Source organism: Phoxinus phoxinus, assembly GCF_949152265.1.
Source record: "Phoxinus phoxinus genome assembly, chromosome: 2".
Lineage (NCBI taxonomy): Eukaryota > Metazoa > Chordata > Actinopteri > Cypriniformes > Leuciscidae > Phoxinus > Phoxinus phoxinus.
In genome coordinates, this window is record NC_136877.1 from 10,568,357 (window position 1) to 10,586,898 (window position 18,542).

The 18,542-nt window shown below is 38.2% G+C and overlaps 1 protein-coding gene and 1 long non-coding RNA gene across 4 annotated transcripts in view; one reads left to right on the forward strand and one right to left on the reverse strand.

Annotated features, from left to right (window-relative positions):
* The window catches only part of LOC307012115 (RAS guanyl-releasing protein 2), a 57,807-nt gene extending 44,563 nt beyond the window's left edge, over positions 1 to 13,244 (reverse strand). Inside the window, exons 1-2 of one of the 3 annotated variants that reach the window (XM_079638396.1) lie at positions 12,868 to 12,988; positions 7,430 to 7,532 (exon numbers count right to left, since the gene is read on the reverse strand). The gene's annotated coding sequence lies outside the window, so the exon portion shown is untranslated. Of the gene's footprint in view, positions 1 to 7,429; positions 7,533 to 12,867 lie in introns of all 3 variants that reach the window. The other 2 variants (XM_079638397.1, XM_079638398.1) reach the window with 2 other exon arrangements.
* Positions 12,935 to 17,955, forward strand: LOC307012130. Its single transcript, XR_013800565.1, has 3 exons — positions 12,935 to 13,065; positions 15,018 to 15,498; positions 15,615 to 17,955. It is a non-coding gene; the product is annotated as an uncharacterized lncRNA (long non-coding RNA).
* Positions 17,956 to 18,542: the final 587 nt, after the last annotated feature.

The window sequence follows — 18,542 nt, forward strand, 5'->3', positions numbered from 1 at the left end:
TGTTTGTTGTCTCATTTAGGGGGTAATTTCGTTCTGTTCAGTTCTCCTTAGTTTCGTTATATTGCGTTAAAATTTGTTTGTTCACTTTAGTTTATTTGAGTCTAGCTAGATGATTTGTTAGAACAAGTTGATTAATTTTGTATCCCTTAATTGGGACCTTTTCTTATTTTTGGGTAAAATAAAACCCCTTTTTTTGGTTGGAAATCCTGTGTCCTCGTGCCTTACTACATGGCGTTATCTGACATATGGTGGCAGCGGTGGGATAAGCCAGAAGAGGACACAGGTTTTTCCCCTACTCCTTTTGTTTAATTATACTTTTATACGTGTTATACATTTTTTTTTTTTTGAGTTATGAGTCGACCGCCAGAGAAAGGAGTGTCTAAGCTTGCTCCAACTGAGTGAGAAGAAAGAGAGGAGGAGAGGACTGTAGACGAAGAGGTGTTTGATGGGGAGAAGAAGGCGGCAAGTAGAGAACCATCATTGGGTCATTTGACTGGCCTGTTTCGAGCCCATATGGCGAAAATGGATGCCCGTGAGGCAGCAAGGAAGCAGGAGTATGGAGAACAGGAGCGACGATTCAGAGCTCTCCAACATCAATTCAGCTTATTACAGACTGAGGTTCAGGCTCGTACCTCCTTTACTCCTGAGCCACGCCCAACTGAGTTAGATTATCTTGACGGCCAGGGTGGAGATGGAGATCCTGGGACCCGACGTTCTCCTCACCAGTTTACCTCCCACATAAGGGATGCTGACCCTACTGTTGATTATTCTGGACGAATGGGGCCTCGTGAACCTCGACTAGAAAAATTAGCTGACTCTGATGATATAGAGCATTTTTTAATAACTTTTGAGCGAATTGCCACAGCTTTCCGCTGGCCCAAGGCCGATTGGACGTTCCATTTGATTCCTTTATTGACTGGCAAAGCAAGGGCTGCATATGTTAATATGGATTTGGATGATTGTATAGAGTATGAGAAGGTCAAGGCAGCCATCCTCATTAAATACGATATCAGCGCAGAGACCTATAGACAGAGGTTTCATTCCTTAGATGTCTATCCATCCGAGAGTCCAAAAGAACTGTACATGAGGCTAAAGGAACTCTATGGCAAGTGGATTAGACCCCGGGAGAAAACCATCGAAGAGGTGGGTGAAATGATCATTCTAGAACAGTATCTTCGTATGCTTTCTCCTGAACTCCAGGTCTGGGTCCGGGAACGGGATCCTAGGACCGCAGCGGATGCTGCGTCATTGGCTGATGTCTTTGTGGCTGCAAGAAGAAAGAATCAACCGTGGAGTGGGACAACTGGTAGTGACTCCCGACGGGCCCCGTTCCATCAGAAACCGGTGCCTGGGGCGGGTAAGTCTCCCAAGGGAGATTTTCCAGAAGTTAGACGACATAACATGTTAAGAGGACCAGTCATTTGTTTCCAGTGCGGACAAGAGGGCCACACAAGGCCAGCCTGCCCACAAAATGCAGCCAAACTAACTAACTTATGTTATGTCCCCAGAGGCAGCGTAGCAAAGATAAATAAACCAAATATACTGTTACAGATCAAGACGGTGACCGTAAACGGTAAAGAACTGAAGGCCCTAGTGGATACTGGGAGTGACCAGACCCTGTGGTTCCATCGTTAATTAGGGCCTATAATAAATTACCCATTTGCTGCGTACATGGGGAGGAAAGAATGGTGCCCACTGCAGACCTATATATTGGGGTTGAAGGTCAAATCTACCTGTTAGAAGTAGGGGTGGCAGATAATCTTCCGTATCCTGTAGTTCTTGATCGTGATTTACCAGTACTCCTAGATCTGGTCAAGCCCTCGCAGCATTGCAACATAGTGATAACAAGGGCCATGGCAAAGCAGCCGGAAGAAGCGATACAGACTCTTTCGACATTGCCCTTTTATGATGTAGATTTAGTGATGGGCATCCCAAAATCAAGGAAATCCAGACGTCAAAAGAGACGAGCAAAGCTTGAGTATAATGCCTCCCAATTGCCCGTAGAGAACACATGCAATCTAACCTCACATGTCCAGCTGCCTACTAACATAATTGCATTACAGCAAAAAGATGGTAGTCTTGCTGTTTGCCTACAGAAAGCAAACCAGGAGACCACAGGGGAGGGCCCCACTAATGACAAGGGTGAGCATTTTGTATTTGAACAGGGCATACTCTATCGCCAGATCGGACTGGTAAAACAGCTGGTGGTTCCGCAGGATACTCGAGAGGTTGTCCTTCACCTGAGCCATTCCATTCCCTGGGCTGGCCACCTAGGAAAAAGGAAAACCACTGCACGTATCAAAAGACACTTTTACTGGCCCGGCTTGGAAGCGGATGTTGCCCAGTACTGTAAAAGTTGCCCTGATTGTCAAAAAGTATCCATCAAACTGTCACGATCGACTGACAAAGTGTCGAAGGTGGGTCTAGAACCCGGGTCTCCCCGTCAGAGAAAGCTATTTCTCTACCTCTGGTCTACTGGAGAAGACAGTTTGTAGAAGACCCATGTGCAGAAGCAAAAGCAAACTAGGAGGCTGAGGTAACTCAAAAGCAGGCAGTCTTTACTTGATCTTCAGTTTTCAAATACAAACAAAAAATACAAAAAAAAGTACTGACAAAGTAAAAAAAAATACTGACAATCTCACCTAAAGAAACCTCAGTGGAGAAAGAGAAGTGAGAGACTCCATGTGCTATTTGAGGAACGGTATCTGTGTTGTGCAACAAATTCATGACTCCAAACTCAGGATTTCAAGTTGACAAAATGAAACAAATCTAACTTAAATTAGATCGGATTCAGGGGTTTCACAGGGCTTGCCACTTTATATATAGTAACTGTCTCTTTCAACTCTGGGTTTATGATTAACACTGCAGTGCTTGTAGATATGAATGTGTGAGCAGCCAATCATGTGAAACATGATTCATTTCTCTGCAGAAAATGAAGAGATTATCCGTATTTCAGAGTCAGAATTAGAAAGAGATTTATTGCCAAGTATGTTTGCACACCCAAGGAATTTGTTTTGGTGACAGAAGAAGATTTCCAGAGCACAGAGACAACAACAGTGCACAGATAGTAAAAAAATAAAGATATATGATATATTTTATTTTTGTATTATATTACATTTATTTTATTTTTATGACTGACCTAGATCATAGGTTTATAGAGACTTTTTACACTGACTCTTCATATTCCGTATCACATTAATTATATATTATGTATAATCCTATTTATCCAGTGAAACCAGTCCAAATGATTTTGTAAAATCTATATTTTTTATTAAAAAAACATTTAAATTCAGTACATCTGCTTAACACTAAACGGAAACGTCTATAACTTTTTACGCTGTCACTTCTGCAGTAATCTGCTGATTATCATCTTTAAAAAAAGACTAACCTTGGTTCTGTATTTCAAAGAATTCATGAATTGCATTTAAGTTTAGATCTATGCTCAAAAGGGGGGTGAGCAGTATTTCAAAAATGCTGTTGGACATTGTTGATATTTGAAATCAACCCAGACAAACACACCCCTCTCTTTATTGCTCCGCCTCCAAAACTCACTCTCCAATCCTAACCACTTGAACCAACATGAACCCCGATCCCCCGACATGCAAGTCGAGTGCACTAACAATAACGCTAAACTCTAAACCCCTCTGTTGCGCATGCAATCCAAGAGTGGATGTCTGTTTATTATAGCAGAAGCACAACAAAATGATGCTTCACGAAAAATAAAGCGCAGATGTTGAACGAATGACAAGGAAGCACACAAAAAAGAACACACAGAACACAGTATTTACAAACAAGAGTTCATTGTTAGTTGCCAACAGCACAGCAGCTCCAGACCATAGACTGTAGCTCTAGACAAACAATAACGCTCAAATCCAGTGTTACTCACGTGTGGAGCGGAATCAAAGCAGCGTTCGGTCCGACTAACTTCCAAACAGCGTTTTTCAAATACCGCTTACCCCACCTTTAACAGTTAATAATATTATTTGTTAAATACATTGTCACGGCAGTTCCTCAAGGGATGGCGAAGAAAAATAAGTAGTTCAAACAATATAGTTATCTTTACTAAAACAAAACAAAAGCAGTAATCCAATGACAACTAAAAACAGATGACAACGTTGTCAAAGTGATCACCGTTCACATTGATCTACAAATATACGAAATAACGCTGTATTATGCATGCAAGCCCAGTAGTTGGAGCATGTAATACGCATGCACATGATGGCACGGTTTTCACTAATTGTTTTTGTGAAAAATGTTTTTGTTATTTACACAGAGATGGTTAAAGGTATCATTTTCAAAACGTTGCACTTTGAAACCCATTTTCAAAAGCTTGCATTTTCAGACCCCCAAAATGGCTTTGTCGTGTAAATGAATGGCCAAAACGCATAAAAGTTTTCCGTTATTAGTTGAAAATGGTGTCGTGTAAACATACCCTAAAAAATGAATCCATGCCTTAAAATAGCTTGAATGTAACTCTACACCCTTGCCTCATTTAGTATACGCAGTACTATGAATATGCAAATTAGCCCTCTACTCACTCGCACCAGAGATCCACTCGTTGACGATCACACACTGACGTGATTGGTTACAAGGTAGTTTGTAACGTCAGAAACACCAGCGATTTCAAACCATGTTTTTGAGACGGTCTTTGGTTCACTGCAGTTTTAAAGAGAAAGTACTCAGCAATGGTGTTGACTTGTGAATTTACACATGGTTTGTCTTAAAGCATATTAAAAACACCACATATACATATAAACAATATTAAAACCTTGATTTTCACCACAGGGGGACTTTAAAATAATTAAACGCAGGGATATTTTGTCAATCTTTATAATTCTTTAACTTTGAAACAAGCTTTTATTTGGAGCAAGACATACAAGGGTAATAATAATTTTCTTGCATCAGAGATGTCACACTGTGCTCACAGCTGATTGGTCAAGTTTCTGTTTGCCATATACCCAGAACAAAACCAGCAGGTTAGCTGTGTTGCACTGGCTACTATGATGATGAAATATATCAATCTGCATTACATAATAATAACATCACAAGAAACAAGTACAATTGTTTATTAGCCTACTTAATTTTTGAATATAAAGTCCAAATATTTTTTATTCAACCACCTAGTTAAACTACATTTGATGGAAAAACAAAGGATGTGATGTTCAAAACATGGTAACAGTAAGTATGATTAGGCATTATCCCAAGTGCTTGGGGTGAAAACAGGTTTGAAGTATAAATTATAAAATTATATCCTCCTAACTACTGTAAATGCCTTACTATTTTAACATAACTGTGATGTTCTGCAAAACAACAAGCTTTAAACACCTTTTTTTTTCACTGTTAAAACGATATCACTTAACGTGTAATTTATTTTCCCTTAGGTACGTACGTCGCCAGTGTAAGCTTCACGGTGAATACTTACACTATACTCTTGCCAACGTAGTCCATAGCAACAACCAGTATCTAGACTTTATCTAGTGGTTATTTTGGGAAAAACAGTGTGTGGGGGTTCGGGCGGTTGTAGGGTGACGTTTTCCCCCACTCTACCCTATACATAAGAAGCATGAACAAAAGAAGCAGCATCTCTAAACAGTGAGTGAAAATGAGCTTACTTTTTGTCTGTGGCTGTTTGGACCACGGTAGAGACCATTGTGTTGCAGGAAACAGCTATTCTTGTAATGTGGCAGACTTTAGTCGTGTGGATGTACAGGTATTTTCTCTCACTCTCTTTTTTGCAGGCAGAATCTGCCAACTTTATTGCATTTAGTGTGGGTAGTGTGTGCAATAATAATTCAATAAAATGTATTTAATATTAATCTAAATAGATTATGAATTAATAATAAGTGTAGCCTATAATAATGGGCATCTGATTTTACTCATGTTATCGGAGCCTTAATAGCTGTACAGTTAATCCAAGCCATGCATTAATTTGAATAGAGACGGTTGTTATGCTGGTGTCATGTTACAGAGCAGGAGATGTAGAGAACTTGTGTCTGTTCTGCCATTAAAAAGTGTTCTGGACCCTTACGAAAATTATCGCGATTTTTGCGGTTTTCAAGCCATCGAACATGGGCTTTATGTGGGAAGATCTGTTATGATTGTACTTTTGGTCACTTTGCTGTTTCCTTCTGAAGTCAAAACATTATAGAAACCACTTTAGAATGTAATTATTATTTCCAATAATCAGAGTATATGCAAATTTCATTATTCTGATTATTCGCCAAGAATTGGTGTTATTTTTACCACCATAAATCACAATGCACAGCACAAATGATGAACTCACATACAGTAGGTGTTACTGGTCACTGTTTTAGTCTGCTTACTTCAAATGCAAGGTCACCCATGTAAGTCACAAGCACATGCACACACTTCACATGCCTGTTTATTGCGATAAAAAATCAGCATACACTAAGATTGCTACGGTTATGAGCTTAATCGCATCAATTTGATCATTACAAACTGTTCAAAAGTTCAAAAATCTGAACTGTTTCTTCTTTACATGAGGTAAAGATGTCTAAATCTCATTATAAATTACATTATGAGGGTGTATTTAAACGTGTGTAAACAAAGTCTTTGTCTAAGGCCTTTCTCTGAATCTTGTGGCTCTCTGTCCAACGTGATCTCATGAGTATTCATGTGTATATGAATATACAGGGGTGTTCGATTTTTCGAAGTCGACTTCTTATTCCCAACTCCCACATCATGATTCAATAGAATTAGCTCCAATTGCTCCATTTACTTCATTTCAAAACAGGGTTAGCAATAAGAATACAAGATTGCCATCATTATTACACACTTAAGGCTATATTCGACACAAAGCCAGCTTTGTGTTGAAAATAGCCTATATTAAGTGTGTAATAATGACTGGCCAAATTAGTCCAGTTTAGAAATGGCATTACTTTGAAATGAGTACATTGTTTCCTAGTTGTTCATTTTAGAGGGAAAAGCCATGAGAAAAAGCCTTGGTCGAATATATATTATTATAAATGAGTGAGTGGTTTCAAACACAGCAACAGAGTCGACAACAAGAGTCGAGTCGAATCTGACACTATAGGGCCATTAAGTGTCACTCTTCTGGAGTTGACTCCCCATCACTAATATTTACGTAAAGTGTGGTTCTACCACACGCAAATTTAATTACGTTTTCATACACAATGAACTGTACAATATTGACATATTGACAGCACTAAAATGTACATTATTTACATATGAACAACTTTTAGACGTACAAAAGGGTTTGGGTGTAGGGTTAAGGAATCTGAAATTGACCTATAAAAGTGGTAAAAGGGCAATTATACAAATATCTTAATGAAATAAAAGATTCATAAAGATTTTGTATTTCTTTAGATCTAAATACTTAAAATTTCAACATCTATAAAAAAAAAAAAAAAAAGTTTTGCACCTACAAATGTTACGTACTGATACCTACGCATTAATAATAAGACCAGGCTGCTTTGTCTGTGTGTGTAGGAAAGATAGAGGGAATGTTCTCTGTTGGTCGTTCTATCTCAGTGCAGATGCTTCCTGTTGCCCTGAAAATAGAACAGTTTGACAGCTTAACAAAAGGCGGAAGTTACTGTTTATGTATGTATTTCACAGAGAATAAATGAGATAACGATATGGATTTCATGTGTTAACATTACTTGTTTTTTTCACATTTTTTTCACAGTTTTCACAGTATTGCTATTTTACTTCATTTTACACTGCAGAATTTAAAAAAAAAGTACAATTTTAAAGAACCAATTATGCCAAAACCTTATCTGCGCTCGTTCTATTCGGTCTTCCAGTTTGTATTTCCACAGCATGAAGGTAGATCTTACGGATTTATGAATGAACCACTCGTTTTAAAATCTTAAGACGTCCGCTTAAAATATTACAATATTCATGATAGCTTTTCTTAACTCTACAATAGGTAAATCCACTTCAACAGCTATTTACTCTTTGACAGCTATGCCAGAGAAATAAGCAAGTTAGAGAAAATTTGAAAGATGGCTGCAGGCTTGTATCTCTGGCTCATAAGGAGAACTCTCTTAAATTATGGCATACAACTTCTGTGTTAATAGTTATTTCGGCATATTTATCTAGCTGATAAATTCATAACATTTTCGTTTTTTATTTTTTATTTACATGTTTCACAGTTTCTCATTGCACACAGCTCTGCTACAAAAGTCAAGACAGTACAAATGTGCAGTTTTTTTGTGAAGTCATGCCAATCAACCACACTAAACCTGAAACTAAGAGAGAGAGAGAGAGAGAGAGAGAGAGAGAGAGAGAGAGAGAGAGAGAGAGAGAGAGAGAGAAACGTGCTTGCCGCTGCACTGTGGTTACTGTATAATAAGCAGACAGGAAGACTTGTTTTTCTCTCTCCTATTTTCTGTCCATCTTTCAGCAGCAACACAATGCAGCACTATCAGATCAGTTATGCAAAATAACAGAACTCTCTCTCTCTCTTTCACAAAACTCACAATGAGAAACTCTCTTCATGTGCCTGTGTGGGGTCCTGGTAAACCTTACGTTATGGGTACCAAATGTCACCAAATGAAAGTAAAACCAGAAATGTTTACCTTGATCTTTTTTTTTTTGGTCCCCATGAGAAAAACAGCTTATAAATCAAACTAAATTATGTTTGTTTTTTTGTTTTTGTTTTATGTAAAAATGCAGAAAGTTTTCTGTGAGCTTAGGGCTTTAGGGTTAGTGGAAAGAATATAAAGTTTGTACAGTATAATAATCATTACGTCTATTGAAAGTCCCCATAAAACATGGAAACCCAACATCAGATGTCAGCACATCTCTCTCATTCTTGTCCCAGTAGAAATTAGTTACAGACAACCCTAAAACATTCACACTGTACACTCTCTAAAACACGTGTACTTCCTGTTTATCCGACTTGACAGTAGAATGGGTCATGCTGTGTTTCCTGTGTTTTTAATAAGTCACGTATAGGCCCAGGCTCACTACCAGAGCCAGGCTTTATACAGCCCTAAATGGTCAAGATTAGACATGCAGAGAGAAACATTTGCATGTCAGTGTGTCTGTGAGTATTTCATGAATAGCACACACTGTTAAAATTGTTGTAAACGTTCTATAGCAACATGCAGACTGGTATTGCTTCAGTTATTTGCTTATGTCTGTGTGCATGTTGCATGGATGCAAACATGTGTGAGAGTTTGCCTAACTGCATCTTCGTGTAGACCTCAACACTTCCTGAGTAGGTTGGCAAAAGGTGATCCCAATAAACACTCAAGAACAGAACACAAAATGTTATAAACAACTTAAAGCATTCATGTTTTACTAATCAGGTTAAAAACTAGAAATTCAACTATAGTACTACTTTTCATTTGCAAATAGGAGGCAATTGGTAAGGTTCTAGTTTCAATAGAAATGACATTAAAAGTAATTTTAGTTTAGCATAAATTAATTTAGATTATTATGTACATTCAAGGGTACACTTTACCTAAATTTCAAAGAAAATAGAATTATGAAACTACATACAGTAGATGTACTAAAGCTTAAAAAACACTAAAGTTTAGCTCATTGCATTTATTATATTACATTTCTGTCAGGACCACTATCGTCAAACATGATTGACAATTAGCATACAGTTTGGATTGGTGGTTCCGTTCTGGGGTGCGTTTCCCGAAAGCATCGTTAGCCAACTATGGTCGCAAGTTCCGTCGTTATCAGTATAGTTCAACGATTTGGTGTTTCCCGAAACCATCGTTCCAACGAACGTTCGCAAACAGCATCGCAAACTTGTGTGGTTGGAACGACTGCTCTCGAGCTGTGGTTAGAAGCATAGTTTCTAGTTTACATGAGATGTAGACTGAATAAATCCTTATCTTTAGCAAAATAAGCAAGCTGACATTCAGTACAACCCGTGTTATTTATTTAGAATACATACAAATGTAATTTACGTCTTTTAGTTTGTCAAGAGATTTAAAACACCGTTTTTGAAGACTGCGCATGTGCGAACGGGCTCTACTATGTAAGAACGAGCCAAATATTGAGTCTGGTAATAAAGCAAAATAACTGAGAAAAATTAGAAATGGTCTTCAGATGCCATGTCTGTAACTTATATGACAAAATCTAGCGTTAATTCGATCTCAAACAGATTAATTAAAATAATTTATTAGTCCACCACGTGCGAGACGTCATAAACCAGCGTGGTTGAACGATACTTTGCGACATATGGTTTCGGGAAACAGTCGTGACGAGCTAGTTGATTTCTCCAACGATGCATCATACTATGGTAGTTAAGCAGAGAGCTATATAGTTGTACGGGAAACGCACCCCTGGGCGAGAACTCCCTGCGCATCCATGCAGCCTAGCATGGATAAGAGCAGGGAGAGCAGCAATAACCCCCCTTAGGGTAAACAGAACAGAGCCAACATGAATGTATTGCAGATATCATTAATTCAAGATTTTAAAGTACAACATAATTCAAGACTTTATTCTGATTCAAGGGGAATCAGAATGCCAAATCCTGACTGGCGAGAGGAGGAGCTGGGGATGGAGGAGGGTAATTCGCTCCTGAGAAACGCGATATCTGCGGATAATACTGAAGGAGCTTATATATGTATACAGGCGTCGTATTCCTATAGGTCGACGTGGATCAGCTGAGAGTCAGCTGATGCGAGCTTGACTAACGTGACCTGCCAGAACTGACGCTACGCTTGATTTTCATTTAAATGCAAATAACTCACAATTATGTGTCTGGAAACATAACATTCAATTTGTAATTTAGTATATTCTTTTAAAATACATTCATTCAAATATATAGAAGAAAAACAAAGTACACAATGTGTGTGTATTGTGAAAATCCCCCCCACACACACACACTGCTTTGAACCGATAAATAAAGTGACACTGATAGACTGAAAATTCAGACTTTCTCCTGTAAAACATTTCACCAATTTCATCATTCTTCTCATGAGTCATTTCTTGCAAACCTCCTCTCTGCATATCTTTTGTCTAAAAAAAGCTCTGCAGCATTCTTTTTTTAAAATCTTGAGCTTAATCCAGCTTTCATCTCCAATATGCTGTTGTTTTCTGTGTCTGTCTCTTACTGTAGTCTGACAGAGACATGTAATGTGCATATTTCACAATCGCAGGTGTCCATTTATATTACATATTGTACATAATGTGCTTTCTTTCTTAATCCAGGCCCTTGTTTTTCCACTTATTGGTCTGAATAAATTCCACAACCATTCCTTTTAAGTCTTTATTAGTGAACATTATAATTTTCAACTGTCTCTTTTTCTTTGCTTCTCGCTCTCTGGGCTGTGGGATTGATTTTCCCCTGGTCAGTATGTTAGGTCTCTGCTCTATTTAGAGGTAATAACTCTTCAAACTGCAAGTGAGACTGATTAAGTTAGTTACCCATGATTATTTCAACCCACGCTCATTGCAAAAACGTGCCTGTGGCTACATTTGTACAAAATGATAATATGTTGCTTCTTGCACATTTCGCAATTACAAATATCCGGTGAGGCTTGAAGGTTTAAAGGGATAGTTGAAAATTCCCAAACATTCTGTCATCATTTACCCTCAAGTTGGTCCAAACCTGTATGAATTTCGTTCTTCTACTAAACACAAAAGAAGATATTTTGAAGAATATGGGTAACCAAACAGTTGATGGGCCTCACTAACTTCCATTGTATTTTTTTTCTTCCGTACTATGGCCGCCAATTGGGTATAACAGTATACTGCTGGTCATGTATTTTAAATTTCTTTTTACCCCAGAGTGAAGAACGAAAAATAACTTTACTGCGAGTATATATCGGGGCCTTTAGTTTACAAATCATGTTAAAAGCATTCTGAGGTCATAATAACATTGTATTGTGCAAGGAACCGCATGAAAATAAGTTAATATCCTGTCCCAGTAATCACACTTTGTATGAAAAAGAATAAAAGTTGTTGTTGTTTACTGCCACTAATATATATATATATATATATTTTAATTTATTTTTTTATGAATTGTATGTACCTTTTTGGTACATGTATAAATGTAGGTAGAGGTGCATTTTTCCAATGAGCCTATGTTGGATTTTTCAGTACTAGGTCTAAATAATGTATTCCCCAGTGATCCGGCACCAATGTCCTGCCTTGGCCTTTCTAACTCTACCCCAAAAACATCCATTACAGTGCAAAAGAGCAGGCAAACCATCTGACCAGTCTGCCAGTAGTCTCACTACTCGTGGAAAAGGTCAGCGATGCCTCATGTGATGGTAATGTCATATACATTTTTAAATCTATACGCTTTTTTGGAAGTGTTTATTGTCTCAGTCTTCATCATCACTGACAGATAAAACATTGTAATGCTTAGTTCCCCCCAAAATTACCCCCCCCCCCCTTTTTTTTAATAATTAAAAAATACAAATAAAATGTACTCACCCTTTATCATTCCAAACCTGTATGCATTTCTTTCTTCCACAGAAATAAAAATATGTTTGGACCCCATTGACTTTCATAGCATCCATTATAGAAAGAAATGCAGAGGTTTGAAACAACATCAGGGTGAGTAAATGTGACGGTAAAACATTCCTTTAAGATCAAAACAGCTTAGAGAAGCTTTCTTAAACAATTTCTCAGCATTGCACCACACGGGGTGTTAAGAAGAGCTTACGGAAAATGCAAAATAGACATAGGCTACAGAACTGTCAGTATGTAGGCTAACTAAAAAATAACCGCAAGGCGTGAAATAAGCTTCTTTCTCTCTCGAATGTAAACGCGCCTCTGTCAGACTCTGTGCTTATATGCCTTGGTTTGCATAATGCCTAATAACATAAATGAGTTCAAACCCCTCAAACAACGCAGTGCGCTGCGCGCGCGCACCGACATCCAATCAAACTAACAGTGGCCACTCACCTTGATGATCGGGTGATTCAGAACTGGATCAGCACATCTGTCCACATCGGTCGGCTTTTTGAAAGTTTGGAGATCCGTTTAATAAATAATAATATATTTAAATATTTTTACGCGGTCTGATGAACACAAACAGCGACCTACGCGCACTGATCTTCATCGCTCTTGTGCCACAAGTGTCTTCCCATTCGATTCCACAAGGTAGGAGATTTACAAGGAGCGCGCACACGAACGCGGAGAGCGAAGGTCTGAATGGGTGTGTGTGCCGCGTGTGTGAAGCAATCTCTCCCTGATTCTGGAGCTGAATGCATGTAAAGGCGGTCCATTAGTCGCACTAGAGGGCGAGATCGACGAGCACTGCATTAAGGCGGCGTCCCACTAGTAGGCTAGGCATCGATTTTGGTAGGGGTGTCACACCTGTTGACTGTTTTTGATGAAATCTCGCCCTCTCCTGTCAGAGGTCTGTCACACACACACACACACACACACACACACACACACACACACACACACACACACACACACACACACACACACACACACACAAACCGATTAAGAATGACAGAGAGGTGATACATTACTTTTCTCCACAGCTAACACAAATATTTCCCAAGAACTTTTCGCTTACGTTCCCTATACATTTTTTATTTCGGAATTTTGTCTGAACGGTCAAAAGGTCCAGTGTTTGTTTGTTTTTTATAAAGAAAAAAACGGGGCTTTGTTTTATGCGAACGTTAAGGAAACATTTAATTTCATCCTTTTGCAAATAAAATGGGGTTGTTGTTACAGTACTTTTGAATGTTCTTTGAACATTCTGGAACAAGTTGTAGCTAGTTAAATATAGCCTACAGTAAAAAAAATAAAAATAAAATAAAAATAGCAGAAATGCATGTTGCCAGAAATTCACCATAGAAAAATACAGAAAAGCCACATAACGAAGTTTGATTGTAGATGGCCCACCACAATAACACATATTTTCACAAAACACGAGCAGCATTACACACACAGCATTATGCCATAGCCTAGCCTACATCATGCTATAAACCTTAACTATATCAATTTACAATAAAAATAAGCAAAACTAAATAAAATAAATGTGATTTGTCATATGGACTTCTGGAAATGCTTTTCACTGTGAATTTTACGGTAATCAATAGTTTTTACTTTCAAAAAATACCTACATTTGATAGTGTTTTACATTTTTTGGGTAAACCATTTACAGATGTTTACTAGTAAGGTAAATTACATTTAACCCTTAAACGCCCACTTTGGGTATTTAGTGACCCGGGACATCATTCACTACACTCCTCCTCATTCATTTTTTTAAAGTTACACATCAAAATAACTAACTTATGTATATAACGAATAATTAAATCATCAAGGTGAATATGTCTGATACACAATGGTGAAGTGACGTTACACTCATACCGCAGCCAGAAAACAAGATCATCAGCAAAACATTAAATGGCTCAGCGATTTACTGTAGAGCAAGTACTGAACGCAATCAAATATTAGTATCACTGTCACTTGATGGTGGATCTGGTGAAGAAGCTGTCAGCGATCAAAATGTTCATTTTGAAGATGTTAAAAATTATAGTTTTGAGAATATGTTTGAGATCATAAATATGAGCCAGATGCTGAATGTACTGGGAAATGAGCTCTGACAAGGACAGTGATGATGGTATAAAACATCTGCTCGGAACCCTTCCAAGCTCCAAAATATGCTTTATGTTATCCTTCAGTAATTGTTATTCTAACATAAGGATAGTTTTATATTATCGCAATAGGTCGCTAAACATGCTATGTAATAATGATATGTGAAACATTCAGGGTTAACCAATTAAAAGGTTTAGCATTTTTACTTTTTCTGTAAAAAAATTACAAACATTAACATTACAAACAAATTTTACAATATAATCTGTACAATTAAAATGAAACAAACATATACTGTTATGCACAATGGTATGTTTGTTTCATTTGAATTGTTAACTTCTTGAAGTCATTTAAAAAAATGTAAAGTTTTGAGAGTTTGAGAGTCAATAAAGTCTTTGTAAAATGACATTGTGGCTTCAGAAGACATGGTATGTCATGATATACCAGTGATGTCATGCGAACTTTAATAATAATAAAAATTATTTGTTACATTTATATAGCGCTTTTTCTGGAACCTCAAAGCGTTTCACACATGGAAGGGGGGAATCTCCTCAACCACCACAACATCCACCTGGATGATGCGACGGCAGCCATATTGCGCCAGAACGCCCACCACACACCAGCTTACTGGTGGAGAGGAGACAGCGATGAAGCCAATCAGTATATGGGGATGATTAGGAGGCCATGATGGACAGAGGCCAAGGGGCAAATTTGGCCAGGATGCCGGGGTTATACCCCTACTCTTTTTCAAAGGACATCCTGGGATTTTTAATGACCGAGGAGAGTCAAGACCTCGGTTTAACGTCTCATCCTAAGGACAGTGCTCTTTGACAGTATAGTGCCCCCGTCACAACACGTTAGGATCCACACAGACCACAGGGTGAGCGCCCCCTGCTGGCCTCACTAACCTCTTCCAGCAGCAACCTGGTTTTCCATCCAGGTACTATCCAGGCTCAGCCCTGCTTTACTTTATAAAAAAAGGTATTTATACTGGACTGTTCATACAGATTATAAGAAAGCTTTATTGTGTATTACTGTGTGAAACATGGTTATTGTTTTTTTAACTGCAAACATGTCTGTGTGATTACTTTCCTCAGCGCTCTCTGTGCTTGGCCTGTTGCCGACCCCTGCTGTACAAGGACGTTTCTGAATGGTTAGTGAATACATTTATGTAGTTGTTGTGGAGTTACGTTGATTCATCTCATCAACTAGCCTGTACCGTCATGTTAATCTATAAACGTTTGTATAGGTGCTTGTGTGTGAACTGTATTATGCCTACTGAGCCAAAAATATATATATACTGCATGGAGATAGAGTAGGTATCGTTTTGTTTATGGCTATAATGTCGGACTGATGCTTCTCACTCAGGGCGGGATCTAGTCACCAGTCGCCCAGTCGTGACCAATCGTCAGTCAGCTTGTTCTAAAAGATTGATAATGATATATGAGGATTAAAATAAAATTATTGGGTGGATTTTTACCATGGCTGGTTGTTTACACACACGGTGGACACACATCTGTGTTCAAACACCTTATCAAAGTGAATTTTACATAATAGGCTCCCTTTAAAGAAAGTTTACCCCTTTAAAGTTCTCCTGTCTTCTCTCTGCCCTGGAGGTAAAGTAATCCCTATATAGTTTCATGAAGGTAAGTCATCACTAATACATGCATTGTTATAATTTGCAACTGTTTGAAGTTTATATAAGTTTGATCTGCTCTGAATGACTGTATAAAAAGATTATTATATCCTCTTTTTATTTTTCCACCTGAATGAAGCTAATGTTTTAGGTGGGTCCTGATAAAGTTTTACCTTGGGGAAGGTTGTTTGTTCTTTGTAATGGTGCAATTGCAGGGCATGTTTGGACTTATGAAAGGTGTGTGCCTGCTTGAAGATTTCAGGAATGTTCAGACGAGATGATGCATCCTGGATTGATGACTGACCTGGAATCAAAATTTGACACTTTCTTAGGAACAGAGGGTTTCAAAAAATCTGATTTATTTCTCCACATCATTTACATGGCGGAAAATAACTGTTTGCAACAATTCTGGAATTATCTGGTACTGTATTCAAATATTAGAAATTACATTGACTAGTAATAATGAAATAATGTAGTAATAATGTAATAATGTTTCCATAGTAATAATGTAATAATGTATTCCATAATAATGTTATGGAATAACATAGTTATTAGTAATAATGTAATAATGTTTCCATATTGCAAATTTTTCTCAGAGTTGGGTCCTTGATCTTGATGTCTGGAGGACACTTTATCTTCAATACAATTTCTCAATTCGTGAATGAATGAATGAATGAATGAATGAATGAGGCATGTATATAGTGCTTTCATATGTACTTCTGTACACCCAAAGCGCTTTACAATCATATCAGGGGATCTCTCCTCAACCACCACCAGTGTGCAGCATCCACTTGAAAGATGCGCCGGCAGCCACAGTACAACGGCGCCAGTGCGCTCACCACACACCAGCTATAGGTGGAGAGGAGAGAGAGTAGAGCCAATTCAATGGATGGGGATTATTAGGAGGCCATGATTGATGAAGGCCAATGGGTGGAATTTGGCCAGGACACCAGGGTTACAGGATTTTTAATGACCACAGAGAGTCAGGACCTTGGTTTAACATCTCATCCGAAGGACGGGATTCATAACTCCTAATGTTCATTTTCCATACTATACTCTGGTCTCTCTTCAGACTAGCTGTGTTTCCAACAGTAGGCCTAGTTCTAGGAAAATGTGTGATGGATGGGTAGTACAGGATTTGAAGCCAGACCCTTTAATGTGTATAATGAACATGGGAAGGCATTTTTCCACAATACAATCATTGGAGTTATTCATGTCATGATGTGGCACTGGCATATTTGCTATTCAAGGTGTGGTTAATTACTCATTAAAGTGACATGTAATAAAGTCTTTAACTATTCAAAACTGACCAATGCCATAGGATGATACACACAGTAAATGCTAGACTTTATTTGATGTCGAGTTCCTGTAGCTCAAAAAGTAAAGGATGACACTGTTATATGCTTGGTTCTGGTTACCAGCTGGAGTGCCCTTGAAAGCCACCAGAGGGCACTCCATCCCAGACTATTGTCATTCTCACAAACTACATTTCCCAGAACTCACTGCCCGGACTCATCACTGATTGCATTCACATGTATCTCATTACCTTGTTAGTATCGGCCTATTTATACCATGTACACCCATTAATTCTCTGCGAAGTCTTGTTTTAGTGTCACACTGCAATTCTGAGCATTCTCCTGGTTTTCATGTCTCTTGGTTTTTGGATTTCTTGCCCTGTTCCCTGGATTACTTGCCTCTGACCCCTGGCTGTTTTGTGTGTTTGTGTGTTTAATTGTACGGACTGCCTGCCTGTGTTTGACCCTGCCTGTTCTTTGGATTACCCCTTAATAAAAGCTGCATTTGGATTCTCGTGTCTTGGAGCAGTTCGTGACAGGTTCACTCTGTCAATCACTTTTATTTCTAACAATAAATAATTTCACAACCCCTTGCTTTTCAGTCCTTTCACTTAATGACGTCACATACACAGGAATCTCATTTCAACCATACATGGACTGTCACACCCTGCTGACCATATAAAACATACAGTGGCATAGCGCAAACTGCGTTGGTGCAGAGTGGAGGAAGGGCCCCTCGCAGCATAATGAAATAAGTGGGATTCATGCACCCTTTCCTTCAAAATCTTGTACCAGTGCCGTGGCATTTACTATAGTCTATATTTAATGCATTTAATTTATTTTATTTATAAAGAACTTTTCAGGTTCTTAAAAAAACACCAACAATAAAACAACCTTATAATAACGTGTTAAAATGCAAGAGAGAACAGGTAGCCTATATCTGGTGTCAAAACTATATTCTGCAATCTGTTATCGTTATAACAATGAATTTGTTGATTATAAACAGGGATCGAACATGTTCATGACAATTTTTTACATTCAAGTTACCTATCAAAAGTTAATTGATTAATTGAATCTGAAGATGTAATGCAATA